The sequence below is a fragment of the Balearica regulorum genome, chromosome 7, assembly GCF_011004875.1.
Source record: "Balearica regulorum gibbericeps isolate bBalReg1 chromosome 7, bBalReg1.pri, whole genome shotgun sequence".
Taxonomy (NCBI): domain Eukaryota; kingdom Metazoa; phylum Chordata; class Aves; order Gruiformes; family Gruidae; genus Balearica; species Balearica regulorum.
The window spans coordinates 12,408,630-12,423,626 of record NC_046190.1 but is presented as its reverse complement, the minus strand read 5'-3'; the positions used below and the strand labels follow the sequence as shown (position 1 = coordinate 12,423,626).

The 14,997-nt window shown below is 39.2% G+C and overlaps 1 protein-coding gene across 3 annotated transcripts in view; it reads right to left on the bottom strand.

Moving 5' to 3' along the window:
• The window catches only part of SORCS1 (sortilin related VPS10 domain containing receptor 1), a 301,203-nt gene that overhangs the window by 172,783 nt on the left and 113,423 nt on the right, over nucleotides 1–14,997 (bottom strand). The gene's annotated exons all lie outside the window — the stretch shown is intronic.

Genomic DNA, 14,997 nt, shown 5'->3' with positions numbered 1-14,997 from the left:
TATACTCCAAGCTTAGACTAATTTTGTTAAAATAACAGTCTTTTCTCAGCATATTCCAAAGTAGCTGCTCCAGCTCATTGTTCAGTGAAATTGGAGTTCAGTTTTCTGCGAAAAACATTGATGTCCTTTTGAAAACCTAACTACCTGAGCATTACACCTACAATTTATATGGTTTTTTTCACATGGAGTAGCAGAGAGTATGGACACATGTGCTTTATTCTTGCTTTAAGAGCCACCATTCAGTAAAGAAAATAATATATTTCTGATATGAGGGTTGCCCATAGAGACATTGGCTACCTATCTTGGGGAAGAACAAAACAAGTGAACAAACAAGACTCTGCAGAGTTCCTGTAACATCTACTCTTAACATGTGACTGGAACCAAGATCAATTATCAGCAGAGGTTTTGTTCATTACACAGTTCACGCTTGCCTGAATTATGTCCTAATATCCAGGGGATTTAGATAATCAGCCCAAACCAGTACAGTTGGTATCCACAAATTGCTGAAAAGTGACATGTATCTGGGTAACAGAGACATGTGTGTAACATATTCTTGCTGATAATAAATCTGCATCTTGTCTTTCAAATGTACAAATGGGTCCATATAGAACTTCACTTGCAAGCATTAACATGAATTTTCCCTTCTGCTAATCACTCCAAAACCAGTCATTCTAAAGTAAACCCTAGCAACCGTTATTTCCAGGTTCTCTCCTATCTGGGAAACAATGGCTAAAATCACAAAGGTATTTAAGACACTTAATGTCTACAATTTTTTTTACTTTTTTTTTTTTTTTTCTGGAGTGTAAAGGGTGTTAAATTTCTTTCTGGATTGGGTTCCACGCCTACATTCATACCACAGCTTCTGAGATTTCAAATTTTGCAACCAGTACATGAATAAAAAAAGAAGGCAGCAGCTTGGGGTTTTACCCATTAAGATGAATTGCACTAAAACGTGGATTTGCATTAAAGTTGAGTCTTTCTATTCAGAAACTTTACCAAGGCATTTACAGGTATGTCCTGGTCATATAATAATTGACTTATGGTTTATGAACATAGCTTTTTCCTTTCCCCCCAATAAACATATGCACCTCTGTGCACATACGTGACCTTTGTTGGTTAGATGATTAACATCAAATTCTCATCTACTGATTGATCTTTCCCTTTATAAGGTCATCTCAGGAGCACATATAAACAGAGCCATTTCCTCAGTGGACTGAGAGGGAGGATACTGTAGCGGTTGTTTCTGTTACTGAATATTTCAGAGATGTTCCAGCACTCAGGTGAAGGGAACCACAGCAGGATGCTGAACACAGCCCTGCCAAGGACTGCTGGTTCACTTTAGTTACCTCGTCCACCTCACCACCCAACCTTCTCAGAAATTAATATTTCTGTTGCAGTCTGCCTAAAACCCACAACTTATCCTTTGTGAAGTTTGGGCTGCTAAAGACATGTAAAGATTGCAAGGACTAAATTTGACCTGCGGAGTTAGGAAAAAATATATTAATGAAGTAATGCAGCTCTTCTTTATACCAGTGACAGTGATTTCAAAATGGGACCCTTCAAAATGGGATAGAAGTGAAGAAAATCTGACACAAAACTCACTTTGAAATTGTTAAAGAAAAGCAGCCAGTACCCCTGCCAAAGCACAGGCAAACAGATGTCGAAGCCCTATTGCAAATGGTAATCTGAGTCAGAATTGCCAGCCATTTCTTACTTCAAATCTCTAAGCAATTATTTTGCATTCATAGCTTTATTTACAGGTAATGTTATATACAGATGGAAGCGTGTGCTTCTGTCAACATCTATAAAAGCATCTGAAAGATTGGAAAGCTTAGAAAAACATCAATTTTTTGCAGATGAACAAATACACAAGCAATCAAAGGAGCTACTATTAGATCTTACTCTCATTATCATGTTCTAAACTAGCAATAGCCAGTCCTTCTAACTGCCCAGTTACAAGTTGTTTCTCTTACACTACTTTACAATTACTCTTGATTTTAACAGGGAGGTAAATGTTATACAACAGCAGATAGGCACCTAGAATTGTTTTAACACAAATAAATGGTGATACACACATACAGAGCAGTGGAACAAAAGAATTGTATCAAATGGAACACTGTGTACACAGGAAGCCTCTGTTGGGATCTAACCCAGGGGTATCACCAACCTGCGTTCATCTTATTCCTATTGCATATATGTATACAAGCAAGCATTGATTAGCAGCCTGGATAGTGAGCTCTTCAGTGGTCTTATTAAATGGGTATATAAAGCAGCATGTGACTCCTAACCCATGAAAACATATCAGTTGTTTTGTGATCTAGGAAGCCAGCCTAACCTGGAAGGGTTACAAAAGACAGATGCATTTCAGCAGGGTGTAGGCAGTAATGACAGTGTAGGATCCACAATTCAATCCCAGTTATCTGAAGGGGAATGGATATGTAGCAACCAACATCTCCCACACTTTGTGCAGTAGGCTGCTTCTCTGAAGCTCTGCAGAGAGAACTCATCTTTAGCGCATCTGTATAACACGAGCAGAGCAAGCAAATGCCTCAATAAATCATCTGATAGGACTAAACGCAGGACCTGTAGGGCTGAAAACACAAAAATGAAAATCTATACCTTCTGAACCATCTCCTGAAAACCCACAGCTACTGAAAAAACTATATGTAAATGAGCGAACAGTAAGCCCTATTTTATCAGCTCTTGTGTAGACAGATGTGCATGTTGCCAAGGTTTCTCAAATTGTTTGGGAGGAGAGAGGGGGTTTATACGTTTCATCACATTAATTTAAATCCCTGTGTAAATTGTTTCATTTTTGGCTTGATTTGGCTTGGTATAGTTACAGACTAAGTCAAAATAAGTGTAGATGAGTTTGAAATAGGAAGGTCTGCAGAGAGATTTGATATATGCACAAGTCTAAATACATATGGTAAAAAAAAGCTATGTGTTAGGACATTGTGGATGTTACTCAAATGCAGATGATATTTAGTAAAAGAATAATATTCAGAAACAGTATTTAGACTCAGTTCTGAACTTCACATCTGTCCCACATTTTCAGTTGTAATTGCTTCCATTAAATCCATCCCAAATTTTACCACTAGCTGTTTAGAATGATACTCCCTATCTTTCAGTAAAGCAGAACGATTTCTGCAAACACCCAAGATAAACATTTTAATTATTACTAGTTCATTTGACAGTATAAAAAATACCAAAACTGCAGGACTGAAGCTCCTACTTCCCTGAGTAATAAATTAAAACAAAACTAGAAACATGTAGAATAATTTATATTTTGCAAACTATTTGCAAGAAAGTTGACATTTAAATAACTTCATTATTATTCATTGACAGGGCTTTTCCCTCTCCTCCCGTCAGGGTAAATGACATTTCTATTACAGTATTATAATAAACTCCTGCGCATATTAAATAAAGTCACTGAATTCCATTAGTCCACCTACTGTCATGAATATATCTCAATCCATTCCTACCAATATTTCACAATTATAATAGGCATTCTGAATCAACCAGTAACATGAACCCGATGGAAATTTTCTTCTTTCTCAAGAAGCGCAAACTGAAATTCAGAGGACTGTCAGTTTGACTATATAGATTAAATAAATTCCCTAGCAAGTAGCTGTTTACTCTTCTTTGCTACAAATTTAAGGTTGTCTGCACTTATTCTACATAAGCTGCTGAAGACTTGAAGAATCGACCAGTTGATTGTTTGGTCAAGGTTTCTTTTGCAACAAGATCTTTCTGGAATTCTCCACGAAAAAAAGAAAAAGGTTACGTGCAAACTTTAAGCTGTGTAACATCATGTCTCCTGCCTATTAGAGTGCAGCTTTCTTCCCATAAAAGACATATGTTAACAGATTAAATTCCTTGTTATAACACACATCATGAAGAAGCAATCACTTTAATTGGCACCATTTACTATTTTTTTTTCTTTTTCCACCAGTTACCCCTCGTTTTTACACATTAACATGACTGCTTTCCCCACCTCTACCATAAGAAGATTGTCTTTGTATCGTGTCCTCACTCTCCTCCCTCCACAGTACAATTTGCTGCTCTCACTGCTGTCCAAGTGGCAGCCAGCCCTGGAAAGGAGGACCAGAAGCATCTGTAATGTGGTTAGGGAGCAGCAGAGCAGAGCCGCATGTCATGACCAGGAATGGCGTGAAGAGATGGGCTCTAGCCTGTTTCTCCTGCACATGAATTCACCCCTGGCAGAAGTCAGGTATTTTAAGTAAGAAACAGCAATGACTATTAGATCTTCTGTTCCAGTCTCCCGCATAACCACATTTGCCACCTGGTTTGCCTCCAAAGGGACCGGCCAGTTGAGCACAAGATTTGCCAGCTGCTATTGTATTAACATCTACACGAGCAGATTGTTTTGATAGAAGGCTTTCGGATCGCAGAAGGCAGAACTGTGGAGTCACAGGCTGCACTTACAAAAGGCTTTCACTGAACAAGATTTTGAATAAAGGAATAATTGAGACATTAAAAATTATCTTTCACATCTGAATGTGAAAAATACTGGAACTGGTAATTCTGGAGTGTATTTGCATTCCTGTGTGCAATGTTTTAAGCCTGTTTGTAAACTCTGCTGTAGAGTCGTTGACTCTTGCATTCTTTCTTTCTGGGGATCTTTCTAGGCTGAGGTGCTATTCCCTCATCACTTTTAAATTGAAACTCTTTCCTTTATGGTTTTACAGCCAAGTACTAAAGTTTCCCATTGATTTTTGCCATACCACCATGTTTCACAAAAAGCTAGTAATGTCAAAGTCTTCTTCAACAGCTAACCATTTAAGTTCACATGTTCTTCCTATTAAGCCTTTCACAAGCCATTGACAGATGTTGCTTTTGGTCTGATGCCTGTTTTGATTTAACTCCTTCATGTGTAACCCTGGTATTTTTTCCAGAAAGCAATAATGTCTGATCTCAGCTTTTCTCTCAGGGAGGAACTGGGTTTTTTGTCCCATACTCAATTTTCATAGAAAATTACTCTTGCTTTACAAATTTCCTTGCTTCACCTGGACACTTCTCACCACTGGCTGTCTTTCTAACTCATTGTATAAATATTTCCCCAAAGCCTTGCCCATTTCTAATGGTAACTATTTGCCTAGCTAATAGAGACTAACACATTTTGAGGGGAGTTTTACATCTCCATATTGAAGAGCAATTGCAAGATATAAATACAGTGAATCCTGCATCCTTGGACACAATTTCCATGCAGCAGAGAGTCAGATCTCGCCCTCAATTGTACAAGTTCACCTCCTGAGTTCACACTCTGAATGGCTATTGGTCATCTTTCCCCCAGTGCACAGGTTACCACATTAGAAAGTCTAGGGAATTTTTATTTCAAACTCTTGTATTCCACTGAGCAGCCCATGCCTTTCAACACTGAACTGACTTGGGTCCCTGACACACTGGCTCTGCTAAAGGCCCTTCTGCAGCTTGGAACCAGCCGTACTGTGCCTTTATGCCTTCCCTGGCCTCCTCTTCCTCACTCTATTACTAAATCTTGGCTGATTTTGAACTATAGCTCATTTGCTTTAAGCGAGGATTAAGCTAAAGTAAAGCTAGTTCAGAGAAGCTTTTTTTGCCTTCACAAGGGTTTGGTTCAAGAGGGCAGCGCTAAGTGGTCTGACAGCAGTGACAAGCCAAAGAGTTGGTTAGCATTTCTTTAAATGTCTGTAATAGCACTGCACATGTCACAGCATTAAAACACTTCAAATTTACCCTGGCAGGTTGAAATTAACTTTTAAAGACATCTCTAGGGTAAAGAAAAAGAAGAGATTTCAAAACTCAAGGGACCCACATGTCTCACTGCCTAAGTGAACACATTTCTGATGACTTTTTTTCTCATGAAGCCCTCAGCAGGCTGGCAAGTATTACTGTTCCCACTTTCTAGGTGGGGGAAATGGAGGGAAAGACTAGATAACTAATCCTACATTTGAAGGAAGTCTGTGACAGAGCCAAATGCAAGTCCCCTCAGGCTCCACTGACTTCCCACTCCATCTTGACAGCATGAATTTTATGGGGTTTTGTGTGTGGAAATAAGGATTGGAAAGAGCCTTAATATCAATGTCGAAAGGAAGAAATACAAAATTAAATACAGTTTAAATGTGCATTTTAAAACAGATTTAAGCCTCCATTTTGAAAATGTCTTGCTTCCAGTTTGAGTTGTGACTGTAGATTTTACTGGAAATGAAGTTATGAATTTTTATATGAGTTTACTGAAATGTGTACTTTTTCCCTTATGGAAAGGATTTTCTCATCACAAAATAAAGTTTCCTACATACAGAAGCCATCAAGGACGAGAGGGGGTAAGAAAATTACAAAGAAACAATAGGAAACTATGAAATTGACATGTCTCTGCATAATCAGTTAAATTAAATTCAGTTTTCTTCTCCTTTTTAATCAACTTTTATTTGGAGTAATCTAAATGAACAGAAATACACACACTCAAATTTCTTGCAATTTTTGGCTTAATATAGTTCATCTGATTATTGCTATAAATAATTTAAAGATGTGACAAGCAGGAGAAGCAGCTCATATTTTATCATCCAATCCAGAGTTTACATACTGCATTGGATAGTTACTCAAAATCTTTCTCAAATCAGAAAGAAAGGAAATAGGGGAGTGGGAGGATCAGGAGTTATCTGTAGATGACCCAGATAATTTCTATATTTCCCCTTAAAATAATGCTTGAATAAAAATAAATTTGGCTAACTTGCCTTCACTGCTATTTCAGTTGAGAGTTAGTAACTCAGGTTAACAGCCTAAACAGAGAATACCTGTCCCTCTGTCTCCATCATATCCAAAATAAGGACCCATGCAACCCTTTGCATATATTTAGTAAAGGGCCTGCCAGAATCTGTAGCCACACGGCTAAACCTCCATCTGCTGTTGCAAGCTGTAGGTATAAGTCACCATTTCATAGCCATCCACACTCCTATTATCATGTGGGGCTGTGCTGAGCGCACACATGGGGTTTGGTACAACCCGACCATGATGGCTTCAGCAAGCCACACCTTTCAACATACAACACATCTTCCGTACCTTTCAAAAGGCCAAGGAAAAACCTTTGCAATTTTGAAAGTTTTTGCGAAACAAGTAGTAGTTCAATATGTCTGAGGCTTTGAATCTCTCTGTCAAAGTTAACTAGAATTTGGTCAATAGCTTCAGAAGTCATAGGATGATGATGGTGGGAAACTTCCAACAGGACAGAAGACAGGTCATACAGGATAAAAGGAAGCCATGTAATCAGTGTGAGGCTATTTCTTACTCTTACCTGTGTCAGGGGAGAGGTGAAGGGAAATAATCAATTATGACAACACACAAGTGTTCCTAGTTGAACGGACAGAAGACCAAACCTGCTAATACCATAACACAGTGTTAGGCAGCAGCAAGACTTATGACTGTTGAATGCAAGGACAAGGAAAGAAGAATTCTCCTAATAATCTGACTAGCACGTGAATATCAACGAGGCTAGCAAGTCTGAAAGTTGACAGAAACTTAGAAGTCTCTCCAATTGCCCAGAGTGCGAGGCCCTGTAAGTGGTTTTTTTTTTTAATCACTTGAAAGCTTGGAAGAATTGTGCTGAATGGGCTAAGGCACTCTTCTGCTGAAATCAGAATGATTCACCTGGATTGATCTACACTGGCCTTGCTCTGATCCAAACCTTGTCCCTCTGTGAACTGCTAAAGACTAGTTTATATCTATTCTGCTAAGTATAGTATTCTTTGCAGAGATCAACGACACCTGTACTGTCTATGGTGAACAACCCTTAGAACAAATAAGTCTGTGTTGCTCACCCACCTTCCTCGAGACACCTAGTAAATTCACTGAAAAGGAAAACCTAGAGAAGAGAGAGTCTGTGGTGTGGATCATCAAAAGTAAAGAATGAAAAGTAAAATGAGGTAAAGGCAAAACACCAATGTGGATATAACTGTTTCAGCTCTGGTGACACGTGTATCCTGTTGCATAATACCTCTTTAGATCCTCCCATCTTACTGAAATAGCCATAGGACAGCATAACTCAGATCAAACTTTGATGTTGAACAATCCAGAGGCATCTTGTGCTTGCAAGCTGGCATGAAAGGGCTTTTTATATACCAGTTTCAGATGCAACTGCCTTTTTTAGCAGAAGTAACATTCCACTGTATTATGGACTTTTTTTACCTTCAGGCTTCAGAGAAATTGCTGCATAAAGGTTGGATACCCAAAGAAAAGAGCAAGATCGAATACTTTAGCAGAAAAAAAGATCAAATTTGGATTAGGTGGGAATGATGCAGGTTTTTTTCCCCTCAAAAAACTTATAACTGCTTCTCTAATTTTAGATGTCTGTCCTGTCTTGTTTGACCAAGATAATAATCCCCCTTTTACTGCACAGTACAATGGTTTCTCTTGCCAGCAGAATAAGAAGAGAAGATTCTGACAGTTGATAAAATCCATATTCAGATTCCCCACTCCTCTCCTTCCTGACCAGAGGTTATATCCGGATCACACTCTCATGTAAATCCAAAGTATTGACAATGGAGATGCACCACTGTAAACATGGAACTGGACAGCATCAATGATCAACTCGCCCTGGCTTGGAAGCAGCTGCTTCCAGGAAATCAGAAGGATCTTTGCTGTCAGAATGCAACACATGAAGATTGATTTTTCTTTCGAGTGTACAATACCCAACTTTTTGTGTGAAAAATAATGCACTGAGATTTGACTGGATTCTGCCCTGAAAGTGTTTTCTCGGCACTGTTTTCAAGAAATGGACTGTAAATCCAGGGGTTTGCTGTGGATGACCCCATTTTGGGGGCCACAGCTACACTCCGGAACTCCCCTGGCTGAAACATTAGTGCAATCTCTCCTGTTCTTTCTATAAACCATTTTGTGCCATGGTGCTGGATACATGTGGGAAGGATCAGTAACTCCAGCAGAACCACTAATTTTTGGGAGCTAATATATACCAAAAGCTGATATCTTATTTACACTTGTGCATCTGACTGCATGTATACTCTAAGCATTTTCTCCTTCCCTAAGTCCATAGTAATGTTTTTCAATGTTTTAGCCATTTGCCATCACAGCATTATTTTCCATGAAGGAGCAGACCCTGAAGAAAGGAATTAACGTTTACCGGCAACAAGATTGTTACTTGCTACCTTAGGGAAATTTTGGGGGATCAGTGGACTACAAGTGGAAAAGCACCAGTCTGGAAGATCTCCTTGTCCACCTGACTTGCTGTCAAAACAAACAAGCAGGCTAGAATGCAAATTTCCTCCCTTTCTTGATCAGAGCATTCACCACCAGGTAACACTGCAACTCAGAATGAAGCCATTCCCATAAGCCCAGCCTGACTCAAGGTTTATGGTCATCAACAAAAAAAAAAAAAATGATCTCAGTTTAGCTGTGGTAGATATTAAAGTTGTTCTTCCTTACATTTAAATGAAAAGATGCATATTAAATTATAAGAATTGAGAATGACTAATGATTCTTCTTGTAGTATGTTTACGGGGAATACTGACATCACCACACCCTTAATGCCAAATTCTTGCTTAAAAAGTGTTTCTTTGAGTGTTGCATCTTCCCATTTCCACCCCAGTCTGGTGTAAATCACACAAATAGCTAGGACTGTAGCCCAGTAATCATCAGACTATTAACTTTCTAATTGATGGTAATGGCCAGAATAAATTTCAGGCACCCCAAGGGGTGGTTAATGGATTTTGTAGCTCGAGGGCAGAGCAACAGGAAGCTTTTCCATTAATCAGTGAGACGAGACAACCATGCATGTCCTACACTCCCCACCCCATCATAACACTGAGGTCACTGCAGCTTTGTTGAAAAGGTGGGTGTTGCCAGGCAAAAAAAAAAAAACAAAAAAAAAAAACAAAAAAAAAAAAAACCAAAAAAACCCAACAACAAAAAACCCCCAACACAGAAACCACAACACAAAACACCCTAAAACCCTAACAGCAGGCTGAGCTCAGCTACAAGGTTTGATAGCTCAGCAGAGCTATGTTAGCACCCATAGTCATGTTACACATCCAGAAAACTGCTTTAGCCCATCTCCAATTAAGAGAAAGAAAGAGTTTTATTGTGTCAGGAAAATATTGCAGGTCTTCTCTGGCTTTTAGTACATACCCTGCAGAAGAGGTTTTCTAGCTAGCACCATCCAAGCTTTTGCAACACAATAAGCGATCTTTGTTCTATCCTGCCAGTGCAAATCAACAGCTAGAAAGCTTAAAAGATGCAGACAACCCAAGACATTATTTTCAAAACAGTTGTCCAAGCCCCTTGGTTGTTATAATGGAGTAAGGACCAGTAGGCATTTGAAAACCAGCAGAAAATATGCCTCGTGCATTAACTTATATTAAAGTTAGATGGAAGATGGGATTCCTACCCTGCAGGCAATGCTAACAACATTTTTTTTGCCCTATTTTAAACTGTCATGATTCCCAAAATCTGGACAAAGTAAGAACACAGTGGAAAAGGAGCTTAAACAAAAATAAAACCAAAAATAATAAATTCAGAGTGTTTCATCCCACTAGTACCAGGGTTATCATTATCCATTCAATTGAATATTTTATAATATGGTCTGGCTGTCACCCCACAGGAAAAAAGCTCAAATGAAACAAGGAGAACATCAAAATGAAACACACTTTCAATTTCAAATCATTCTGACATTGTCTGTCAAGATTTCATTTTTAAAATATTGCAAAAGATTTATCTGACTAATGCTGCATTTCCCAGCAGAAAATTGTTCCTCTGAAAAGGTTTCAACTAGTTCTGAGTCCTAGTAGTGAACAGGCTAAGCTGCTAGCTAGACTGTTACTCTACCACATCATCTAAGAAATAATTTGTTGTTGCTGGATTTAAAAACTGTACTAGTGGATTACTTGGATTACTGCACCTAAGAATCACTAATTAATGCTTTAAAGTAGGCAAACACAGTGAGTGTTACTTTTTTTCTTTTTAAAACTATTTGAATGATGCAGCTGTACCATTTGTGTCAGTTTCAAACAACATCCATCACCCAGAGCCACCCAGTTTTATTTTTTCCTCTTGGTTGGTAGAAGCATATTTATCACTACGTATCTCAAGGATCAATGGGGTTATAAAGCTTGCTATTTATAGCTACTCTTGGGGTATCAAGCAAGTGACAGTAATTTGTTCCTTTGACATCTAACCTTAGGTCAACTCCAGTAGCAGAAGATGGATTTTTACAGGAAATGAAATGAAAGTACACAGCAGAAGATTAATACCATTTCTTAGGTCTGAGGAGAATGCATGCTCCCAATCACTCTGCACAAAAAATGGTCAAGAGCATGTGCTATGTATTAAGAATAGAGCAAGATGTGGTCAAGGTGAGGTGTTCAGTCTATTAGGGAACTGTTACACTGGTATTTGTGCATAGAGGAATTGCAGGCTGATAGTCTAGAAACAAGCTCAGCTCTTCTGGTTCTTTGATTTTGAAAGTCATCTTTAAGTCAGTTCCAGCTGCAGACAAAGTGGGATCTTGCTTTTATGTTACTGGTAAATAATAAAAGAAAGTTAAAGCTAGGCTGCAAATTCCATTATCAGAAACATCTTGCACAAGATCAAGTTATCATTTTGCCCTGCATTGGAAAAACATCTTGTATTAATTATATTTTCTGTTTGTGAGAAAATAAAGATACCAGATTGAAACATCTTGAAAAGATTCCTTTATATTAGAATCCTTACTGATGGACCATATTGGTCCATTACTCACAACTTATATACAAGTGCCTTTAAAAAAAAAAAAAAAAAAGGAACTTGACCAGAAGATTTTTATTTTCCTCAAGCCATCTGTTTTTAATTTATTTGGAATTAAAATTATAAGAAAGTTCTTTCCAAAGCTGTGGGTGCATAAAGACTTTAATTATACAATCCTGTCATTAAAAAGAGCTACCAACAGGAACTCAACCAAGTACCTGAGAAGTCCTCCTACCTTCTTATAACAGACCCAACATCCTCAGCCACCAACAATTCCCTTAAAAAAGGTGTCTTCCAATGTGCTCAGAAAGTCAGCGAATTTCAGCTTCACTGACCCCCAAATTTCACACATGACCACAAGAGCCATGTAAACCCCCAAATTTATGTGTAATGCCATAGCCTGCCTCCAGAGTCCATCACTTCCAGGCATACTATTGCTTTATGCTAACACAGTCATGCAACTACTAGAGCAATGGACTCAGGCTGCAATGCGTGTCCCCTGCTGAACACTAGGCAGGTGATGGTATATATTATACATACCCCCTCATATTCCTATCACAGGAAGTGGAGGTGGCACTAGTGAAAAAGCAAAAAAATCCATCATATGTTGGACAGACAAGATCTTAGTGTTTACTTGTGGGCTGCGGGCAATGTAGCCTACTAAGCTCTTTTTTGGGTTAGGAGCTAATCTGGCTATATTTATAGAGTATTACTTAGTGCTACGTGGAAGTACTCTATGTCCCAAAACAGCTGGAAAAAGCCAGGCTAATTTCACCTGTGTAAAAGCCAAGTCTGGTAGAACAAGAGTTATTAATTAGAAAAGGTTCAAATTTGAACTTTGAATCACAAAGGTCACACAGCTACATAAAGATAACACCCTCAAAAAGAACCTTCGTAAGTCCCTGGACATTTCTCTGGGAGATACTTGCCAAGTCCTGTCCTTCTGCTTGATGGAAAGTCACTGATAAATTCCCATAAGTGGAAGGTCTTCAATTTAGTTTTGATTTATTAGGGCCCAATTAGAAGAGACACTTTTAATATTCATCACAATAACCCAACACTGGAACTGTCATGCTGGATGGTGGGGAAGGGAAGGAGGCTAGAATGGGTGCAAGATTTTAAATATGCAGTTGAACTGGAGAGCAGACATTCCTGTATCACAGGTATGCCCAAAACCCCACTTTCAGCACTATCTACACACACACACACCTCCACCATCTATCAAACAGGCTGCCAGGAATCTGATAATTTGTTGCTTAAAGGTCCACTAGCAGGTGAAATAAGACCAGACAACTATGACCAATTCTTCTAGGTCTCCACAGATCAAACCCCTGCCAAAAATGCACTGAATCCCCCTTCTTCAGTGGATTAGAATTGGAGCACTGTAAATACATACAGACACACACACACACAAAAAAAAAAAGGAGTCAGTGATTTTTCACTCCTTCAGAATAAAGTTCCCTGTTCAGCCCATCTAATCTTTGGGTGAATAAGGCACCTTAACCTTCACATCATGTGTGGGGTTTTTTTCTGTCTCCATCCTCTTCCCCTGTTTTAAAATTTATGGTTACCATTTAGGTTGATTTCAATTTCCATTAATAATATGCACAACTGATGTACATTTAAGTGAATTTAATCATGTTGTAGTGACAGGTTTAGCTTAAAGCAGGGCTTCACTTAGAACTATCAAGTAAATTTCTCTTGAAAAGGTCAGTTTAACATTTAACAGGAGGGCCCATTCCAGACAAATTAGAATTTGCTCCACTTGTTTCAAGTGCAAACACTTTTCAAGCTGGCTTCAACAGAGGCATGTCAATCAAAAGAGAAAAGTGTCAGGTGCCCAAGGGAGAAGGTTCACTGATGCCTCCCTAGACAGCCAGCCCAAGGCTGTTCAGACACATGGACAAAGTTGAAATATTCCTGGCCCCACTGTTCAAGGACTGGGGCTAGACTGGAGCCAGACCACACCATAGAAAGTAGGGAAGGCAGAGCTGGGAGTGTTTACGCAAGCCCCTGATAAGTCAGGCATCTCATTTCTAATTGCTGCAGCAACAGGAAAGCAGTGGGAACAACCTTGTATGCTGCAGAGAGGGATCATTGTACATGTGTCCCATGAGGATTATTATTGCTCCTGTGCCTGTCAGATGCAGTTAGCTTTCCAGGACAGTGGGGCACAGTAAGCAGAGAGGTGGTATCTGCAATGCTGTCTCCCCCTCAGCCCAGTTCCCCTATAGCTGGAGTTGGTCCTGCCTCCAGCCTAGGAAGACAAACTCCCTGCTGCAGTCACCCAGACAGCTCTTCCACAAAATACTCTATTTATCAAAAGGTTTAACATCTGCATTACCACAAGTCCTGAGAGGACCACACGTGGCAGGTACTGCCTGCCCTGCTCTGGGTGGGACAGAAAACCAGTACCCTGTTATGTTTTGGCAAGGACACTTCTCCAGAGTTCTGGTCAAACCACTATATGGAGACAGGAAAATTTTCTACCCTTGCTGAAGCCAGCCTCAACAGTGCAATGTCTAAAGTTCTACACATTTTTTTCCAGGGGACCAGCTCAAAGTCACAGGTTCCCAGGTTTATACCACTGCAACACGTAATGTAGGACAAAGTCAGGTAAGTTTCCCAGTTCCAATCTTACATTACCACTGAAAGTTCAAATTGACCATAGCATAGACGATTAACATGCCTCCTCTACCTTGAATTTGCTTTCTCATATATTTTATGGTGTCTAATTCCTGTAACAGAAAAGAGAAGGAACAAGCATTCCCTGCCTTCCTTCTTTGAGACTTTCATGATCTTACAGGTATCTGACATATCCATTACTTGTCACTTTTCAGACCAAAGATTCCAGATCAGCTCAATCATTGCTTCCACAGAAATCACTCCGTACCTTGACTCATTCTTACTGCTCTTCTCTGAACCTTCCCTACTTCTAACATAACCTTTTTGAAATAAGACTGACCAAAACTGGACACAAAACAGTATTCCTTTTGCTATTGTATAAGACCTCAGTTCTTGAGTTTCATTAGTTAAAGCTTCAAGATGAACTTACTGTCATGCAAAATGTAGTGCATAGCCACTTAACTGATGTGAATCACACATCTGAGCTTGGAAGTCGCTCAGCAGACTGAGAAGATGCCTACTCCCATGAATTCAGCAGAATCTTGTTGTGCTAAAAGTCTCTGTGTTCACAAATCCTCGGAGGCAGCAAGACTTATCCTACTGGGAGGCAGAAAAATATTCTGTGGGAGCCCAAAGCAA